This window comes from Nycticebus coucang, chromosome 8, assembly GCF_027406575.1.
Source record: "Nycticebus coucang isolate mNycCou1 chromosome 8, mNycCou1.pri, whole genome shotgun sequence".
Classification (NCBI taxonomy): Eukaryota; Metazoa; Chordata; class Mammalia; order Primates; family Lorisidae; genus Nycticebus; species Nycticebus coucang.
Window position 1 is genome coordinate 99,319,828 of NC_069787.1, and position 19,279 is coordinate 99,339,106.

General features: G+C 45.6%; 1 protein-coding gene across 1 annotated transcript in view; it reads right to left on the bottom strand.

Annotated features, from left to right (window-relative positions):
• The window catches only part of CHDH (choline dehydrogenase), a 35,490-nt gene that overhangs the window by 15,213 nt on the left and 998 nt on the right, over positions 1–19,279 (bottom strand). The window lies entirely within an intron of this gene.

The window sequence follows — 19,279 nt, forward strand, 5'->3', positions numbered from 1 at the left end:
AGACAAAGCTTTCAAATGCTCCCAAACTCTCAAAGAGGAAGAGAAATGGAGGGCAAAAACAGATCACTCTCTCAGACAGCTCTGGGATAATTTGAAGAAAACCAATATTCATCTTATAGGAATCCCCAAAAGCGATTAAGTGGCTTCACAAGGCACAGAGTCTCTTCTCCATGAGACTATGAAGGAGAATTTTCCAGACATGCCAAGAGATTCTGAAATTCGTATAGCAGACAGTTTCAGAACTCCACCACAACTCAACTCAAATAAGACATCCCCCAGACACATTATAATCAATTTCACTAAAGTTAATATGAAGGAGAAAATTCTGAAAGCAGCAAGATGAAAGAAAACCATCACCTACAAGGCAAGAATATTAGAATAACTGCAGATCTCTCTGCTGAAACCTTTCAAGCTAGAAGAGGATGGTCATCGACTTTTAATCTCCTAAAACAAAATAACTTTCAACCCAGGATCCTGTACCCAGCTAAAATGAGTTTCATTTATAATGGAGAAATTAAATACTTCAATGACATTCACATGTTGAAGAAATTTGCCATAACTAAACCAGGTCTCCAGGATATTCTCAGACCTATCCTCCATAAAGACCAGCGTAATCCTCCACCACAAAAGTAAACCCACCCAGAAAATTTTGATCAAATTACAACTTCCACAGTTGCAAAAGGATTAAAAATGTCTACCGGACACTCGAAAGGCTTATCAATATTCTCAATTAATGTGAACGGTTTAAATTGTCCTCTAAAGAGGCACAGGTTGGCTGACTGGATACAAAAACTCAAGCCAGATATCTGCTGCATACAAGAATCTCATCTTACATTAAAAGACAAATATAGACTCAAGGTGAAGGAATGGTCATCTATACTCCAGGCAAATGGAAAGCAGAAAAAAGCAGGCATGGCAATCCTATTCGCAGATGCAATAGGCTTTAAACCAACCGAAATAAGGAAGGATAAGGATGGACACTTCATATTTGTTAAAGGTAATACTCAATATGATGAGATTTCATATATTAATATTTATGCACCCAACCAGAACGCACCTCAATTTATAAAAGAAACTCTAACAGACATGAGCAACTTGATTTCCTCCAGTTCCATAGTAGTTGGAGATGTTAACACCCCATTAGCAGTGCTGGATAGATACTCCAAAAAGAAGCTAAGCAAAGAAATTTTAGATTTAAACTTAACCATTCAACATCCGGACTTAACAGACATCTACAGAACATTTCATCCCAACAAAACTGAATACACATTCTTCTCATCAGCCCATGGAACATACTCCAAAATCGACCACATATCTAACCTCAGCAAATTTAAAAAAATAAAAATTATTCCTTGCATCTTCTCAGACCACCATGGAATAAAAGTTGAACTCAATAACAACAGGAACCTGCATACCCATACAAAAACATGGAAGCTAAACAACCTTATGCTGAAGGATAGGTGGGTTATAGACGAGATTAAGAAGGAAATCACCTAATTTTTGGAACAAAACAACAATCAAGACACAAATTACCAGAACCTCTGGGATACTGCAAAGGCAGTCCTAAGAGGGAAATTTATACCACTGCAAGCCTTCCTCAAGAAAACGGAAAGAGGGTGGCGCCTGTGCCTTAGTCGGTAGGGCGCCGGCCCCATATACCGAGGGTGGCGGTTTCAAACCCGGCCCCAGCTGAACTGCAAACCAAAAAATAGCTGGGCGTTGTGGCGGGCACCTGTAGTCCCAGCTACTCGGGAGGCTGAGGCAAGAGAATCGCTTAAGCCCAGGAGTTGGAGGTTGCTGTGAGCTGTGTGATGCCATGGCACTCTACTGAGGGTGACAAAGTGAGACTCTGTCTCTGCAAAGAAAATAAATAAATAAAAGAAAACGGAAAGAGAGAAAGTTAATTACTTAATGGGACATCTCAAGCAACTCGAGAAGGAAGAACATTCCAACCCCAAACCCAGCAGAAGCAAAGAAATAGCCAAAATCAGAGCAGAATTAAACGAAATTGAAAACAAAAGAATTATACAACAGATCAATAAATCCAAAATTTGGTTTTTTGAAAAGATCAATAAAATAGATAAACCTCTAGCCAACCTAACCAGGAAAAAAAAAGAGTAAAATCTCTAATTTCATCAATCAGAAATGGTAACGATGAAATAACAACAGACCCCTCAGAAATTCAAAAAATCCTTAACAAATACTATAAGAAACTCTACTCTCAGAAATATGAAAATCCGAAAGAAATCAACCAATACCTGGAAGTACGCCACCTACCAAGACTCAGCCAGAATGAAGTGGAAATGTTGAACAGGCCTATATCAAGTTCTGAAATAGCATCAACTATAGAAAATCTCCCCCAAAAGAAAAGCCCAATTCTGGGCTTTACATCAGAATTCTACCAAACTTTTAAAGAAAAACTAGTACCTATATTACTAAACCTCTTCCAAAATATAGAAAAAGAAGGAATATTACCCAACACATTATACGAAGCAAACATCACATTGATCCCCAAACCAGGGAAAGACCCAACAAAAAAAGAAAATTGTAGACCAATATCACTAATGAATATTGATGCTAAAATACTCAATAAGATCCTAACAAACAGAATCCAACAACACATCAAAAAAATTATACACCATGACCAAGTCAGATTTATCCCAGGGTCTCAAGGCTGGTTCAATATATGTAAATCTATAAATGTAATTCAGCACATAAACAAACTAAAAAATAAGGACCATATGATTCTTTCAATTGATGCAGAAAAAGCTTTTGATAATATCCAGCATCCCTTCATGATCAGAACACTTAAGAAAATTGGTATAGAAGGGACATTTCTTAAACTAATAGAGGCCATCTACAGCAAACCCACAGCCAATATCATATTGAATGGAGTTAAATTGAAATAATTTCCACTTAGATCAGGAACCAGGCAAGGTTGCCCATTGTCTCCAGTGCTCTTCAACATTGTAATGGAAGTTTTAGTCATTGCAATTAGGGAAGAAAAGGTGATCAGAAGAGACCAAACTTTCACTCTTCGCAGATGACATGACGATATATCTGGAAAACACTAGGGATTCTACTACAAAACTTTTAGAAGTTATCAAGGAATACAGCAATGTCTCAGGTTACAAAAATCTGTAGCCTTTATATATACCAACAATAACCAAGCCAAACAAACAGTCAAGGACTCTATTCCTTTCACAGTAGTGACAAAGAAGATGAAATATTTGGGAATATACCTAACAAAGGATATGAAAGATCTCTACAAAGAGAACTATGAAACTTTAAGAAAAGAAATAGCTGAAGATGTTAACAAATGGAAAAATATACCATGCTCATGGCTGGGAAGAATCAACATTATTAAAATGTCTATACTACCCAAAGCAATATATAATTTTAATGAAATTCCTATTAAAACTCCATTGTCATATTTTAAAGATCTTGAAAAAATAATACTTCATTTTATATGGAATCAGAAAAAACCCCGCATAGCCAAAACGTTACTCAGCAATAAAAACACAGCAGGTGGAATCATGCTACCAGACCTGAGACTGTACTATAAATCGATAGTGATCAAAACAGCATGGTACTCGCACAAAAACAGAGAGGTAGATGTATGGAACAAAATAGAGAACCAAGAGATGAATCCAGCTACTTACCGTTATTTGATCTTTGACAAGCCAATTAAAAACATTCAGTGGGGAAAAGATTCCCTATTTAAAAAATGGTGCTGGGTAAACTGGCTAGCAACCTGTAGAAGATTGAAACTGGACCCACACCTTTCACCATTAATTAGGATAGACTCTCACTGGATTAAAGATTTAAACTTAAGACATGAAACTATAAAAATACTTGAAGAAAGTGCAGGGAAAACTCTTGAAGGAATCAGCCTGGGTGAATATTTTATGAGGAGGACTCCCCAGGCAATTGAAGCAGTATCAAAAATACACTACTGGGACCTGATCAAACTAAAAAGCTTCTGCACAGCCAAGAACATAGTGAGTAAAGCAAGCAGACAGCCCTCAGAATGGGAGAAAATATTTGCAGGTTATACCTCTGACAAAGGTCTAATAACCAGAATCCACAGAGAACTCAAACGTATTAGCAAGAAAAGAACAAGTGATCCCATCTCAGGGTGGGCAAGGGACTTGAAGAGAAACTTCTCTAAAGAAGACAGACACGTGATCTACAAACACATGGAAAAAAGCTCATCATCCTTAATCATCAGAGAAATGCAAATCAAAACTACTCTGAGATATCACCTAACCCCAGTAAGAGTAGCCCACATAACAAAATCCCAAAACCAGAGATGTTGGTGTGGATGTGGAGAAAAGGGCACACTTCTACACTGCTGGTGGGAATGCACACTAATACGTTCCTTCTGGAAGGATGTTTGGAGAATACTTAGAGACCTACAAATAGACCTGCCATTCAATCCTATAATTCCTTTACTAGGTTTATACCCAGAAGACCAAAAATCACACTATAACAAAGGCATCTGTATCAGAATGTTTATTGCAGCCCAATTCATAATTGCTAAGTCATGGAAGAAGCCCAAGTGCCCATCGACCCACGAATGGACTAGCAAATTGTGGTACATGTATACCATGGAATATTATGCAGCCTTAAAGAAAGATGGAGACTTTACCTCTTTCATGTTTACATGGATGGAGCTGGAACATATTCTTCTTAGCAAAGTGTCTCAGGAATGGAAGAAAAAGTATCCAATGTACTCAGCCCTACTATGAAGGTAAATTATAGCTTTCACATGAAGGCTATAACCCAACTATAGCACAAGACTATGGGGAAAGGGCCAAGGAAGGGGAAGGGAGGGGGGAGGTTAGGGTGGAGGGAGGTAATGGGTGGGGCCACACCTACGGCACATCTTGGAATGGGTACAGGGGAAACTTACTAAAGGCAGAATACAAATGTCTACATACAATAACTAAGAAAATGCCATGAAGGCCACATTGAACAGTTTGATGAGAATATTTCAGATTGTATATGAAACCAGCACATTGTACCCCTTGATTGCACTAATGTACACAGCTACGATTTAACAATAAAAATAAATAAATAAGAAAATAAAATCTGGTGTTGGTTTTCCTCAAAAACAAAAAAATGAAAACATACTAGAACATCTTTACGACATTATGATGCTTTCTTGGATATAATACCAAAAACACAGGTAACAAAAGGTAAAAAAGACAAATTGTACTTCATTAAAATTTAAAACTTCAGTGCCTCAAAGGACACTCTCCAGAGTCAAATGACAACCCATAGGGGGAGAAAACATTTGCAACTCATATATCTGATAAGAGATTAAGACCCAGTGAGTATAAAGAATTCCTACAACTCAACAACAAAAAAATAAAAAGCCAAATAGAAAATGGGCAAAGGATTTGACTAGATATTTCTCCAAAGAAGACATACAAATGGCCCAAAACCGAGAAGATGCACACCATGACCAGTCGCTAGGGAAGTGTAAAGCAAAACCACAGTGAGCTACCACTTCACACCCATTAGGACAGTGATAGTGAAAACAAAAACAAATGGAAAACAAGTGTTGATGAAGATGTGGAGAAACCAGGCCCTGCTGCACAGGGTGGGTGGGGTTGTAAACTGTCATAACTGCTGTGGAAAGCAAGTCGGCAGTTCCTCAAAATGAAACACAGAATGACCACATGATCCAGCAATTCCACTTTTAGGTATAAACCCCAAAGAATTGAAAGCCGAAACGGAAGGTTGGGCACGGTGGGTGGCCTCATGCTTATAATCCTAACACTCTTGGAGGCTGAAGATCCCCTGAGCTCAGGAGTTCTAGACCATCCTGAGCAAGAGTGAGACCCCGTCTCTACTAAAAATAGTTGTGGGTTCCTATAGTCCCAGCTATCCAGAACTACTCTTGAACCCAAGAGTTTGAGGTTGCTGTGAGCTACGATGCCACCACGGCACTCAACCCAGGGTGACAGAGTAAGACTCTGTCTTAAAAAAAAAAAATAAAAATAAAAGAAAACAGAGATGGAAACAGATACTTTATAGCAGCATTATCCACACTAATAAAAATGTGGAAACAGGGCGGTGCCTGTGGCTCAAAGGAGTAGGATGCCAGCCCCATATGCCTGAGGTGGAGGGTTCAAACCCAGCCCCAGCCAAAAACTGCAGGAAAAAAATAAATAAAAATGTCACCCGAGTCACTTCATCCAACAGACTAAAAATGTGGAAACAACTCAAATGTCTATCAACAGACAAGAGGATAAACTGAATAACAGCCTCAGAAAGGCAGGAACCTGGGAAGTAGCATGCTAAATGAAACAAGCCAGATAACAAAGGGCAAATGCTGCAGCATTCCCCTTACATGAGGTCCCAGAACAGGCCAATTCACAGAAACAGAAAGTAGATTAGAGGTTCCCAGGGGCTGAAGGGAGGGGAACCAGGGAGTTCTTGTTTAATGAGAGCAGAGCTTTGGTGTGGGGTGATGAAAATTACATGGAAGTAGATTGTGGTGGTGACAGTTGCACAACTCTGTGGATGTCCTAATGCCACTGAATCATATGCTTAAAATGGTTAAAATGATTAATTTTGTTGAAAATGTTTTACCACACAAAAAATATCACCCCCAAAAGGGAAAACCCACATGCAATTTGGTTCGGGATTTTGTTAAGTCAGTCAAGCTATGAGTGAGAAAAGTACAAAGCAACTGAGGACAGCAGTGACGGCTGAGCAGGGAGGTGCACCCAAAGGTTTTCATTTATGCTGGTCACGTTTTATTTCTTAATTTAGACGAAAGGCACAGGTGTGTGTGTGTGTGTGTGTTGTGTAGTTTTACTAACAGTCTGAAATAACTGATAATTAAAGTTGACAAGTTAGGAGGCAACACAGGCAGCTTCGCCTGCCCTGGGGGAGTGAAGACAGACCCCTGTCATTCCACAGCTTGCACCTCTCACCACAGCTCTGCTCCAACACCTCTCCCTGCTACCCCCACTCCCCAGCAGGGAGGGGACGTGCGTGTTCTCAAAGTTCTGGGTCTGGCCTTCAACTAAGCACAGGTGTCTCTGTCCCTTGGGCAGGGGTGGCACTAAACCGGGGCACTTCTGTCTATCCCTCACACTGGCCCACTTCATCAGGAGCCTCTCCCACCAACCGCCTTTCCCCCCAAGAATTCCCAAGCCCCCAGGAATTCCTGAATAAAGGAGAGGGGAGAGCACAGGGCCCTCTCCCACTCTCTCTTACCGGGTCTAGGGTGCATGGGCCCAGCCTCGGCCCCAGCTCTCCACCCCGCATCATGGCTGGAGGGCGAGGGGGTTGGGTGGGCTTTCTCCTTCTTCCCCAGCTGTCAGCCCAGGCCTGGAGGGGGGCTTCAACCTCACAGCAGTGTTTCCCTGTTCCTGAGACCCAGCTGAGCTCCTCCAGGGGCTGCCCGCCCCTCCCCTTGGGGGCAGGCCTTGGTGGGCAGCAGACACGAATCCCTCAGGCTCCCGCTGGCAGAAGGTGGAAGAGCCCTAGACACACACACACTAGGCATGTGAACGGGAGCAGGGGGTGGGGAAGTGGGGCTAAAAGGGAGGGCCGCTACCCAGTGGGCAATCCTTGAGGGACTAGTGCCCCTCAGACTCCCAGGCTGGGTAGATGGACAGACTGAGTGACAAGGGGCAGGGTTTATAGGGAAGCAGCCCCTTCCACTCCCCTGGAATTAGCAGGATGGAAGATGAGGCGGGAGTGGGACCAGAGAAAGGAAAGCATGTGTGTTCATTGGGTGGGGGGGGGGCACTAGGTTGAAGGAAGGGGCCCTCCCTACTATGGATGGGCTCTGAAGTTGGTGGGGCTGCATCCAACCCTTCCTTCTGACTCTGGCTGCCTGCACCCCCAATTTCCTCACTATTTCCTGGGACCAAACGTGGCCGGGTTCACTCTAGCGCTCTGGCCAGGAGATGAGGATGTGACTTTGCCAACCACCTTGCATGAGGGAGAAGAGACTTCTGTCCGTGAGGTGTAATTGTCTGGTCAATTCAGACAGGATGGTGGCAGCAGGTGTCAAGTACAGAGAGGACACGAGAGGAGCACTAAGAAGCCAGGGCCACCAAACCCTGCTGGTTATAGCTGGTGCCTTCCACTGCCATAGTCCTGTGGAGCACCGATTAACAATTCTCACTTCAGATTCTTAAATCAGCAGTTGAAGATCGATATTGAAAAGCTTGTTAAATGTTATGGTCAGAACACTAACTACGTTATACAATAAAGCAGATTTCTAGGTCATTTTAAGCATGTGACCAATTGCATAAAGTTTTTTAATTTTAGTGGAGTTAAGATGCAAAAGAATCATGACCAGAATAAAACCCTTTCCCTCCATTTTGGGACACTGCAGAACAGTCAGAGCACTGACGAAACTTTCTGCAGGGACCCTCAGGACAGGGTTCCTAACAGCACTTCCTTCCTCACCACTTCCTGGGTGCACACACGTGCACTGGTGCCTGCTTGCTTTCTAGCTCGTGGCCAGTGCTGTGAACTATGCTGCATACAGCAGTGTTTTTCAACCTTTTCTATCTCACAGCACACTGAACCTATAGTTAAATTTTTGCAGCACACTTAAATTACGTTGCTCAAAAAAGGGGGGGGGAGAATATACTTAGTGTGCTTTGAACTTCTTTCAAAAATAATTTAATTAGGCTCGGCACCTGTAGCACAGTGGTTACGGTGCCAGCCACATGCTGGCAGGTGGGTTCGAGGCTGGTGGGTTCGAACCCGGCCCCAGGCCTGCTGAATAACAATGACAACTGCAACAACAACAAAAATAGCCAGGCATTGTGGCAGACATCTGTATCCCAGCTACTGGGAGGCTGAGGCAAGAGAATCACTTAAGCCCAAGAGCTCGAGGTTGCTGTGAGCTGTGATGCCATGGCACTCTACCGAGGGTGACATAATAAAAAAAAAAATTAATTAATGATCTTTAAAAATTTTCCCTGCATACCTAAGATCCTCTTAGAGCCTCTTCAACTGCACCAAACTGGTTGAAAATCACTGCTCCATAGGGCCAGATTCTTTGGACCGCTGAAGTTCTGGCATTTGCAGGTCACCCAGAAGAAAATACAGATCAACCCCAGCCAGGCTCTGCATGTAGAATGATGCCGCAGACCTCAGCCCTGGAGGAGCTCTGGCCAGTCAGGCCAGTGATAAACAGTGATTCTGCTTTGGGCACAGCTGGGGAGCCCACACTCCCTTTTAGAAAGTGATGGACATATCAGGATTTTAAAGGTACAGCTCTTTGTCTCGGCAACCTCACTTTTAGGAATTTAACCAAAAGAAAGCTCTTCACAACTGGAAAATTAATCACAGGGGGTCCATCCCTGTGCTGTTTACCCTAGCAAAGAATTATATACAATTTAACTGTCCACCAACAAGGGGACTGCTCATTGAAAAGTAGGTCCATCCTTGTGAAAGAACTCTTAATTCACTTAAGAAATGACCACGCAGCCCACGCAGTCAGCACAGACAAGGCTCAGGGAGACCTGTGTGCAAAGCTCAGCTACACACAAGCTTCAAGGCCTACAAAGATACTTCCCAGCCCTGAGCCCTGGGGCCAGTGCTGCTCTAGGCTCCTACTTGACCTTCACACACATTGCTATGCCCACAGGCCAAGATGGCAACAACAATCCTTCAGGAGAACTGCAAAAACTGTTGTGGGGGCCACGCCGTCCTTGTGCATTTGGGGTTATTCTCAAACAGAGGACTTGTGGCTGGTTGCCTGCCCTTTCTCACCTGGCGTTCAAGTTCTGGCTTTGACCTGCAATCTCTGCAAGACCAGAATGAGGTTGCCCACCTTTTAGGCTGAGCTCAGAAGAGCACTGCTCTGTCTGACCGCAGAGCTCAGTAAACCATGGAACCTGTCTAAGATATAATGGGAGCAGCTATGCCATGCTGAGTACTTCACCTGGGCTGTCACATTGAATGCCTGAAAGATGGTGGGTGGGGCTGTGGGGGCAGGGGGTCTTCACCACCATCACCATCCCTATCAGCCCCTGGAGAAGGAAACATGCCCCAAGAGGTAGAGACCCTCCCCCAAGTTAAGCCATAGGCTGGGACCTGTTCCCCCACAGGCCCAATCAACCAAGCCATGTCACAGGAGCCAAAAGGTCCTTCCTGGTCAGGACAAGAGAGGATGCAGGACACCAAGTGCCCCCGCCAGGGCTCTGGAGTCCGAGAAGGTGTTGGACGGTCAGCTGCTCTCCCACAGCCTAGCACAGTGTGGTGGGCTGAGGTGGGCATGGTGGCAAGGGTCCCAGAGAAATGAGACCTGGCTGGGCCCAGAGGTGATGGTCCAGTGAGTGACCCTGTGCAGCTACCTCCATCTCCCATAGGAACCCATTGCCACCCCCAAGCCAGGCTACTCAACTCCCTAAGATGGGAGGATAAGCTTCCTCATGGCTCCATAGTCCCTCTTATCCTAAGAGGCCCCTGACCTGGTCCCTGCCTGTACCCATCAGCTCTCATCTCACTAAGAGCCTCACTGTCTGGGCTCCAAGGGCATAGGCCACCTGCCCTTTCCCCCCAGGGCCTTTGTACGTGCTGTTTCCTCCTCTAGTAACAGGCCCTGACCTCCTTTCACTGGGCTCATGCCTCACCTTTCTGCAGGTCCCCCCAGGCACCAATTCCTCTGGGACGCCTTCCTTGCCATATCCATCCTGGGACTTCCCTGCATTGCTCACGGGGACCTCAAGAAACCAGCAGCGAGATGAGCTATTGGAGGGTCTACCTCCCTGGCTGGGGGCTCTGCGGCCTGGCCCCTGCCATGTGCTGAGCCTGGACCCAGGTTGGCACTCAGTCACGCCGGCTGAACAGACATGAGAGTGGGAGGGGCCTGCATATGGTCTACAGCGAACCCCAGCTGGATAGTCCAAGGTGTGGCTGCTGAACTCAAACATCTGTGCCGGGACCAACAGGCACCACCGAGAGGGGCACGGAGAATGTTCTGGATCCTGACCGGGTGGTGGTTACCCAGGCGTATACATAGACCAAAGTGAACACGACATGCACTTACCTGCGTGTCTGTTCCACCTCAATTAAAAAGTTTAAAAAATACATTTTAAAGGCATTTTCTTCAGAAGTCAAGTTTCTCTACCTAGGGTCTCACCTGGCACATAATCGTGCACAATAAACAGGTGAATCGGGAATTCTCTTCCATTCTCCTGTAATAGCTGGTGACTTTGCTGCCTTGGAGAAGACTCCTGCAGGGGTGGATGAGGCTGTACCCACTGGCTCCTGCGACCTGGCTGCCCAGTCCCTCCCAGGCGGAGGGAGCCCACACAGTCCTCCCACAGAAACCCCAGAGAATAGCGGGAGTGATGAAGGGAAGCCTGCAGACTGAGAGAAGACACCTCATCCATCAGAATACGCAGCTCCGCACTAGACCCTGGGAGTCTGAACTCTGACGGGGTATTCGGAAATGTTACAAAACCACTGTTGGTCAGACGTGATAATGGTCCTGTAGTTATGTTCTTTAAAATCACCCTTCCAGGGCGGCACCTGTGGCTCAGTGAGTAGGGCGCCGGCCCCACATACCAAGGGTGGCGGGTTCAAACCCAGCCCCGGCTGAACTGCAACAAAAAAATAGCCGGGCGTTGTGGCGGGCGCCTGTGGTCCCAGCTCCTTGGGAGGCTGAGGCAAGAGAATCACCTAAGCCCAAGAGCTGGAGGTTGCTGAGGGTGACAAAATGAGACTGTCTCTAAAAAAAAAAAAAAAATCACCCTTCCAGAAACCCATGTATACTGTTGGTAGGAATGTAAATTAGTACAGCTGCTATGAAAAATTGTAAAATTGTGTGTACCTCAAAAAGCTAACATTAGAACTACCACATCATCCAGCTATCCCATACAAGAAAAGAAATCAATGTACAGAAAAGACATCTGCACCCCCATGTTTACTGCAGCCCTATTCACAACAGCCAAGATATGGAATTGAACTAAGTGCCCTCAATGGATGGATGGATGGATAAAGAAAATGTGGTACGTAGATACAACGAAATATTAGTCAGCCATAAAAAAATTAATTCCTAGGCCGGGCGTGGTGGTTTATACCTGTAATCTTAGCACTCAGGGAGGCCAAGGCGGGTGGATTGCCTGAGCTCATGACTTCAAGAGCAGCCTGAGCAAGAGCAAGACCCCATCTCCAAGAAAATAGCTGGGCATACCACTGGGTTCAAACACAGCCCAGGCCTGCTAAACAACAATGACAAATACAACATCAACAAAATAGCCAGACATCATGGCGGGTGCCTGTAGTCCCAGCTACTTGGGAGGCTGAGGCAGGAGGATCGCTTAAGCCCAAGAGTTTGAGGTTACTGTGAGCTATTACGCCACGGCATTCTATTCTGGGTGACATAGTGAGACTCTGTCTCAAAAATAAATAAATAAAAATAAATAAATCAACAAAATTTAAAAAATTAATTTCTGTTATTTGCAGTAAGATGGGTAGAATTGGAGACCATGTTAAACAAGCAAGCTCAGATAGACAAATAATTATGTGTTCTCACTCACAGGTGGAGCTAAAAAAAACAAAAGTGAGTCTCATGGAGATAGGATACATTATGGTTACCAGAGGCCAGGAAGGTGGGAGGGGAAGAGATGGGGAAAGGTTGATTAATGGGTACAACATACAATTAGGTGGAAGAAATAAGACCCAGGGTTTGGTACATCAGTAGTGACTATAACAAATGTTAATCTATCACACATTTCAAAATAGCTAGATGAGAATAAGTCAAATGGTCCTAGCATTAAAGAAAAGACAAAGGTTTTAGATGATAGATATCCTAATTACCCTGATTTTGTCATTACATATAGGACATAACAAATTTTCACATGTATCCTGAAAATATATACATCTGGTATGTATCAATAAAAAAATAATAAAAAGTGTAGAAGAGAAGAAAATTATATAAATATACAATGAAATAAATTATATTAAAAACAAAAAAAAGAATGCACCTTTTCAAAAATATGTACTGAAAAATTGACAGAAAAAAATAGGATCATTGGAATTTGGTTTAAAATCAGCCCAGGGGGGCGGCACCTGTGGCTCAGTTGGTAAGGCGCCGGCCCCATATGCTGAGGGTTGCAGGTTCAAGCCCAGCCCCGGCCAAACTGCAACAAAAAAATAGCCGGGCGTTGTGGCGGGCGCCTGTAGTCCCAGTTGCTCGGGAGGCTGAGGCAAGAGAATTGCGTAAGCCCAAGAGTTAGAGGTTGCTGTGAGCTGTGTGTCGCCACGGCACTCTACCCGAGGGCGGTACAGTGAGACTCTGTCTCTACAAAAAAAAAAAAAAAAAAAAAAGAAACTTTTGGGCGGCGCCTGTGGCTCAACGTGTAGGGCGCCGGTCCCATATGCCGGAGGTGGCGGGTTCAAGCCCAGCCCCGGCCAAAAAAAAAAAAAAAAAAATCAGCCCAGGGACTGGGGAAGCCAGGAACAAAAGGATCATCCACAAAGTGACACTGTCAGAGTCACGCGAGGGGAAGCGGGTTCCCATCGCAGTCATCTTTCCCGGTTAATTTTGTATGCGTTTCAGATTTTCCTTAATAAAAATGATTTCTGTAGTTGTTTGAATGGTTGAAATCTCAGACATCCCACTGAAGGAATGAGAGAGGGGAGAGGGTGGGAGACCCTCCACACAGAGGGTGAGGGACTTTGAACCATTCCACAGAAGGTTGGGAGGTTCTACAAACGCTTATTGCTGGCTTCTTCTTTTAAGTGAACTGTTAACCAGTTTTTAAAATGTCAGTTACAAAACATCCACCTCACACCCAGATGTGACAGGGCATCGTACAGTCTGCCACCAGCGTAGGGGCCACACACTACTGTGACTGTCTGTGAAAGATAAGCACAGAATTAAAAGTCAGCGTGTAGAACAGTGGTTCTCAACCTTCTTAATACCGTGATCCTTTAAGACTTTCCGCATGTTGTGGTGACCCCCAACCATAAAATTATTTTCGTTGCTACTTCATAACTGTAATTTTGCTACTGTTATGAATCGTAATGTATCTGATATGCAGGATGTATTTAGGCATCCCTGGGAAAGGGGTCGTGACCCCAGGCTGAGAACCGCTGGTTTAGAAGCTTTTGTAATAATTGACACAATGACCTTAAGTCACAGAGTCTGATAAGAAGATAATGAGGCCAGGTGTGGGGGCTCACACCTGTAATCCTAGCACTCTGGGAGGTCAGGTGGGAAGATTCCTTGAGCTCAGGAGTTCCAGACCAGCCTGAGTAAGAGTGAGACTCCTGCCTGTAGTCCCAGCTACTCGGGAGGCTGAGGCAAGAGAATCGCTTAAGCCCAGGAGTTGGAGGTTGCTGTGAGCTGTGTGAGGCCATGGCACTCTACTGAGGGTCATAAAGTGAGACTCTGTCTCTACGAAAACAAAAACAAAAACAAAAAAAAAAAAGAAAAGTTCAAAAAAAAAGAGTGAGACTCCCATCTCTACTAAAAATAGAAAAAACTGGCCAGGCGTGGTGGCGGATGCCTGTAGTCCCAACTACTCAGGAAGCTAAAGCAGGATGATAGCTGATCCCAGGAGTTTGAGGTTGCTGTGAGCTAGGGTGATGCCACAGCACTATAGCCTGGGCAACAGAGTAACTCTGTCTCTAAAAAAAAAAGAAGACGATGACGACCACAATAGGATTATATTTTATGTATCTTTGTTTTTATTATAACTGTTAATTTTCATTGTATCTTAAAATTTCGCACATAAGAGGTTAAAATTTCAAAAATTACCAACCAACTAGATCGAGCAGTCCTTCCCCACAGAAAGTCTGACAAGCTCCTTTATGGACTAGACATTGATCTCCCGGAGACCCCAACCACATTGGCTCAGGTGGCCAGCCAGAGACCCCTGAAAAAAGTTTTCCTCCTCACTATTTGCTGTGCTGACTCCAGTACTTTGTGTCAACATGTCACAAGTAAGAAAGTAGCAGTCAAGCCTCTTTGACTTTTAGATCCATTCTCCCCGACACACTTCATGCCAGTACAAATGGAGCCACCTGCAGCCAATGCCAGCAAGGCCCCGGATCTGTGCTGAGCGCCCTCCCAGCTAACTTTCACACACATGCCCACTACTGTTTCCCTTTCACCACCACCCCCCAGATAGCTTTAACTGCAGAGGGTGCCAAGACTGCAAGCTGAGCTGCTTAAAAAACTGACTGCTTCTTTGTATCAACTGGGAATTATCATTAAACTAAATTGCAAAAATAAAGTAGGAACTTAGGCTAGCGGAAGATACTAACCTGCACCCATGGCCCTTGGTTTCCAGAGTGTGCTCCTGGAAATGGTATTGCTGTTCTCACTAGGATATGCAAAATACCAAAAAGTCACAAATATAAAATAAACTCACACTAATAGGCAACATCTCCTGTATGCATTTTAGGCACTGAAGTTCCATGTTCAAGTCACACTGCTTTGAAAGAGAAGGGGAAGTTGCTGGCGGTCAAGAGCCTCGCGCTACAATTTTAGCCCTGCCCCCACTCTGTTTCCTCCCCTATATAATGGGAACAGAGCTGTCTATTTCACCGTTGTTTTTTTTTTTTTTTGAAGGAAAAAGGAAATAAGAGCTAAAAAACACTTTAAAAATTAAAAGTGCAAAACTAAAAGCACATGGTGATTTTATCAAATTCACAGCAAGGTCAGAGTTCCACCCTCCCTCTCCCTCTCGCATAGCCTCACTCATCCATTTCCTCCTCCAGAAAGCTTGGAATGTGATGTTATAACTAGGACCAATAAGAACATCGCTAATGACAGATTAAGTATCATCGATTAAAACACACACCACCACTACCACCACCCCCAGCCTGCTGTGTGCACCAACGCGGTGCTACCTGCCTTGCGCCTGAAGCCTTGGGCGATCTTTATAGCCCTGGAGGACCAACCACTCCATCGCCCCATTTATAGACAGGCTTTGAGAGAACAATAGTACCTGCCTCCTCTTCTGGCTTCCTTGAAGCCCCAGTGTGATAACAACAAATGTGAAAATCAACACAAGTACCCAGGGGACAAGGCACAGAGACTACAGCCATGAACAGGCATGTTGATCTGTGACCTTGTGGGGTCTCATTCACATTAACACCATTAAAACACAGAGGCCTGGGCCTGGTGTAGTGGCTCATGCCTATAATCCTAGCACTCTGGAGGCAGGTGGATTACCTGAGCTCAGGAGTTCGAGACCAGCCTGAGCAAGAGTGAGACCCTCTAAAAAATAACTGGGTGTTGTGGTGGGTGCCTGTAATCCCAGCTACTAAGAAGGCCGAGTCAAGAGGATCACTTGTGCCCAAGAGTTTGAGGTTGCTGTGAGCTGTGACACCATGGCACTCTACCCAGGGAAATCAGGTGAGATTCTGCCTTAAAAAAAAAAAAAAAATCCACCAGGCCTGAGTCTGTGGGGGCTTTCCTGGGTCAGCCCCTCCCATTACAGCAGAAAAAATGTTCACAGTTTTGTGGCCCTTGATGTGGCTTCCGGGTTTCTGGCTCAAAGCAGACATGGAAGTTGCCAAGCCCAACCTGCTGGAGCAGGATACAGGGGTGGGAGAGCACAGAGGCCAGGAGTGCTCCCAGTGGCTCCTCTCCCAGCACCAACTGGCTGCTGTGGGCACTGGCTACTGGGGGCACTGAAGCCTTGGGCGATCTTTATAGCCCTGAAACGGTTCACTCTTCATGAGACAATGAATCCACTGTGACCAGCCAGGGCCTTGATTAATATTTGCAAAAGAACAAAGTGGAAAATTCCACCTGTGGGGGTGGAGGCTGGACCCATAGGACGTGTAAACAACCTTGATGGCCTGGTTCTCTCAGAGATGGATCAGACGGAGAGACAAAGATCTGAGTAACAGTGATAGACAGAATCCGGGACTGTTATTACTCTTGGGTCCAAGACAGACTGTTCTGCCGCTCCCAACCCTAAATCTTCAAAGCATTTTAAATCTTTTTTTTTTTTTTTTGTAGAGACAGAGTCTCACTTTATGGCCCTTAGTAGAGTGCCGTGGCCTCACACAGCTCACAGCAACCTCCAACTCCTGGGCTTAAGCGATTCTCTTGCCTCAGCCTCCCGAGTAGCTGGGACTACAGGCGCCCGCCACAACGCCCAGCTATTTAGCATTTTAAATCTTTTAACTTGTATTCCTATCTCCTGATTCATCTGAGCCTCCTAACAGGCTGGCTAGGGAGGCAAAGCCAGCATCAGGCCAGGGTTATTGATGAGGAAACTGCGGCCCCAGGAGTTCCAGAGCCTGACTAGAGGCCCAGTTTATAGTGAGTGAGGTGTAGAGCCAGGCATCTGCACAGAGCCCAGTGGGGCCAAGGATACCAGATAAGAGTGGTCTCCAGGCTCTAGCAGAGGCCCTGACCTTCACCCTGCCTGTGGAGAAAGAGGAAGTTCAAACTGGCTCTCTCAGGGGGCAGGCCTAGGCACCAGCGTTGGAGGAAGGTGTGCATTCTTTTTTTCACCCATTCCAACAAAGCTCCAGACATGAAGACACGCTGTGTAAGGCGGCTTCTTCAGAAACCCAGACAGACCTAGAAGAATTATGACTGACGGGAAAAGATCAGAAAATCTCCAAAGGTTGCTTCTCTCAGTCTGGAATCATCTCATTGCTACCATTCCACTTACAGGAAGGGAGCCAGGTACAGTGGCTTAAGCCTGTAATCCCAGTATTCTGTCTGGGAGGCCAAGGTAGGTGGATTGCTTGAGCTCAGGAGTTCAAGACCAGCCTGAGCAAGAGTGAGACCCTGTCTGTACTAAAATAGAAAAACTAGCTGGGCATCCTGCCAGGTACCTGCAGTCCCAGCTAATCGGGAAGCTAAGACAAGAGGATTGCTTAAACCTAAGAGTTTGAGATTGCTGTGAGCTATGATGATGCCATGGCACTCTACCCAGGGGGAGAGTGAGATTCTCTCTCGAAAAAAAAAAGAAAAAAAGGAAGGGAAACTGAGGCTCTGAGAAAAGTAGGGACTTAGTGACTTGCCAGAAGTCCCACAGGGAGAAAGCTGAGACCTCTGACCTGTGGTGGCACTGCCTCCATTCACAAAGCCATAGAGTCATCAGGCTTAACTGTGTCCCTTCCAGCAGGCCAGTCTGCATGTCTAATCTCCAAGGACCTTTCATGGGGGGACACTTGGGACATGGCCTTCTAAGCCAGGTGAAACCCCCTGTGTACCCACTGGGCACTCCGGCTATGCCCCTCCCTCCATGGTCCCTCTACAGAGCAGGTCCAGGCATCACTCCCACCTCTAAAAGTCCAAGGGGCCAGGGCAGTGTCATCTCTGGACTCGACACAGTGGGAAACCCAATCAGGTTGTGTTGCCTCTTCCTGGCACCCCCCTCCTTCCACTACTACCCACACATGGCCTCAGCTGCCTCCACACCACCCTCACCTCACGCTTCTTCCCTTTTTAAAAAACAAAACCACCTCTCTACAACACTCCTATTTTTTTCTTTTGGAAGCAGAGTCTCATTGTTACCTAGGCTAGAGTGCCACGGCATCAAGCCTAGCTCAAAGCAATCTCAGACTCCTAAGCTCAAGCCATACTCCTGCCTCAGCCTCCTGAGTAGCCAGAAATACAGGATGATGCCTACCTAATTTTTCTGTTTTTAATAGAGAGGGTCTCGCTCCTGAGCTCAAGAGATCCTCCCCCCTCAGCCTCCCAGAGTGCTAGGATTACAGGCATTAGCCACTGCACCTGGCTCTATGCCACTCCTATTTCTGAACCTACCTCTTCCCATGACAGTCCCGCCTGCTTTTGCCTAGGCCACTGTGAAGCCATTGATCCCCCCTACTCCCTATACCCTTCCTTATTCCTGCATTTTCCTGCTGCAGCATCTCCTAGTCCTCCCCTCCCTCTGGGAAGCTCTCTGCCCCTGCCCCCTCTGCCCCTGCCCCCTGGGCCCTAGCCTCCTCCCTGCCACCTTACAAACCCTGAATCCAGACCTTTCTAAAACTGAAAAGTGACCACTGCCAGCCCCTGCTGGTGTTCACTATCAGTACCACGGGACAAAGTTCACTGTCCGCAGCTGGCAGATGAGGCTGTTCTTTTCTGTGCTTCCACAGCAGGGCGGGCACTTGTGGCCTTGAACATACTCTATTTTTCACCACACTCATCCTTAGTCCAAGGGCACCCATCAGCCAAGAGCCTGAAGTCATTTACCTTTGCACCCTTGGAAGTGTTTGCTGAATCAGGAATGATCTTTAGAGCTGGAAATGCTCTCAGGAACCACAGGGCCCATGGCAACTGGCCCACCTCCCCCCCAAG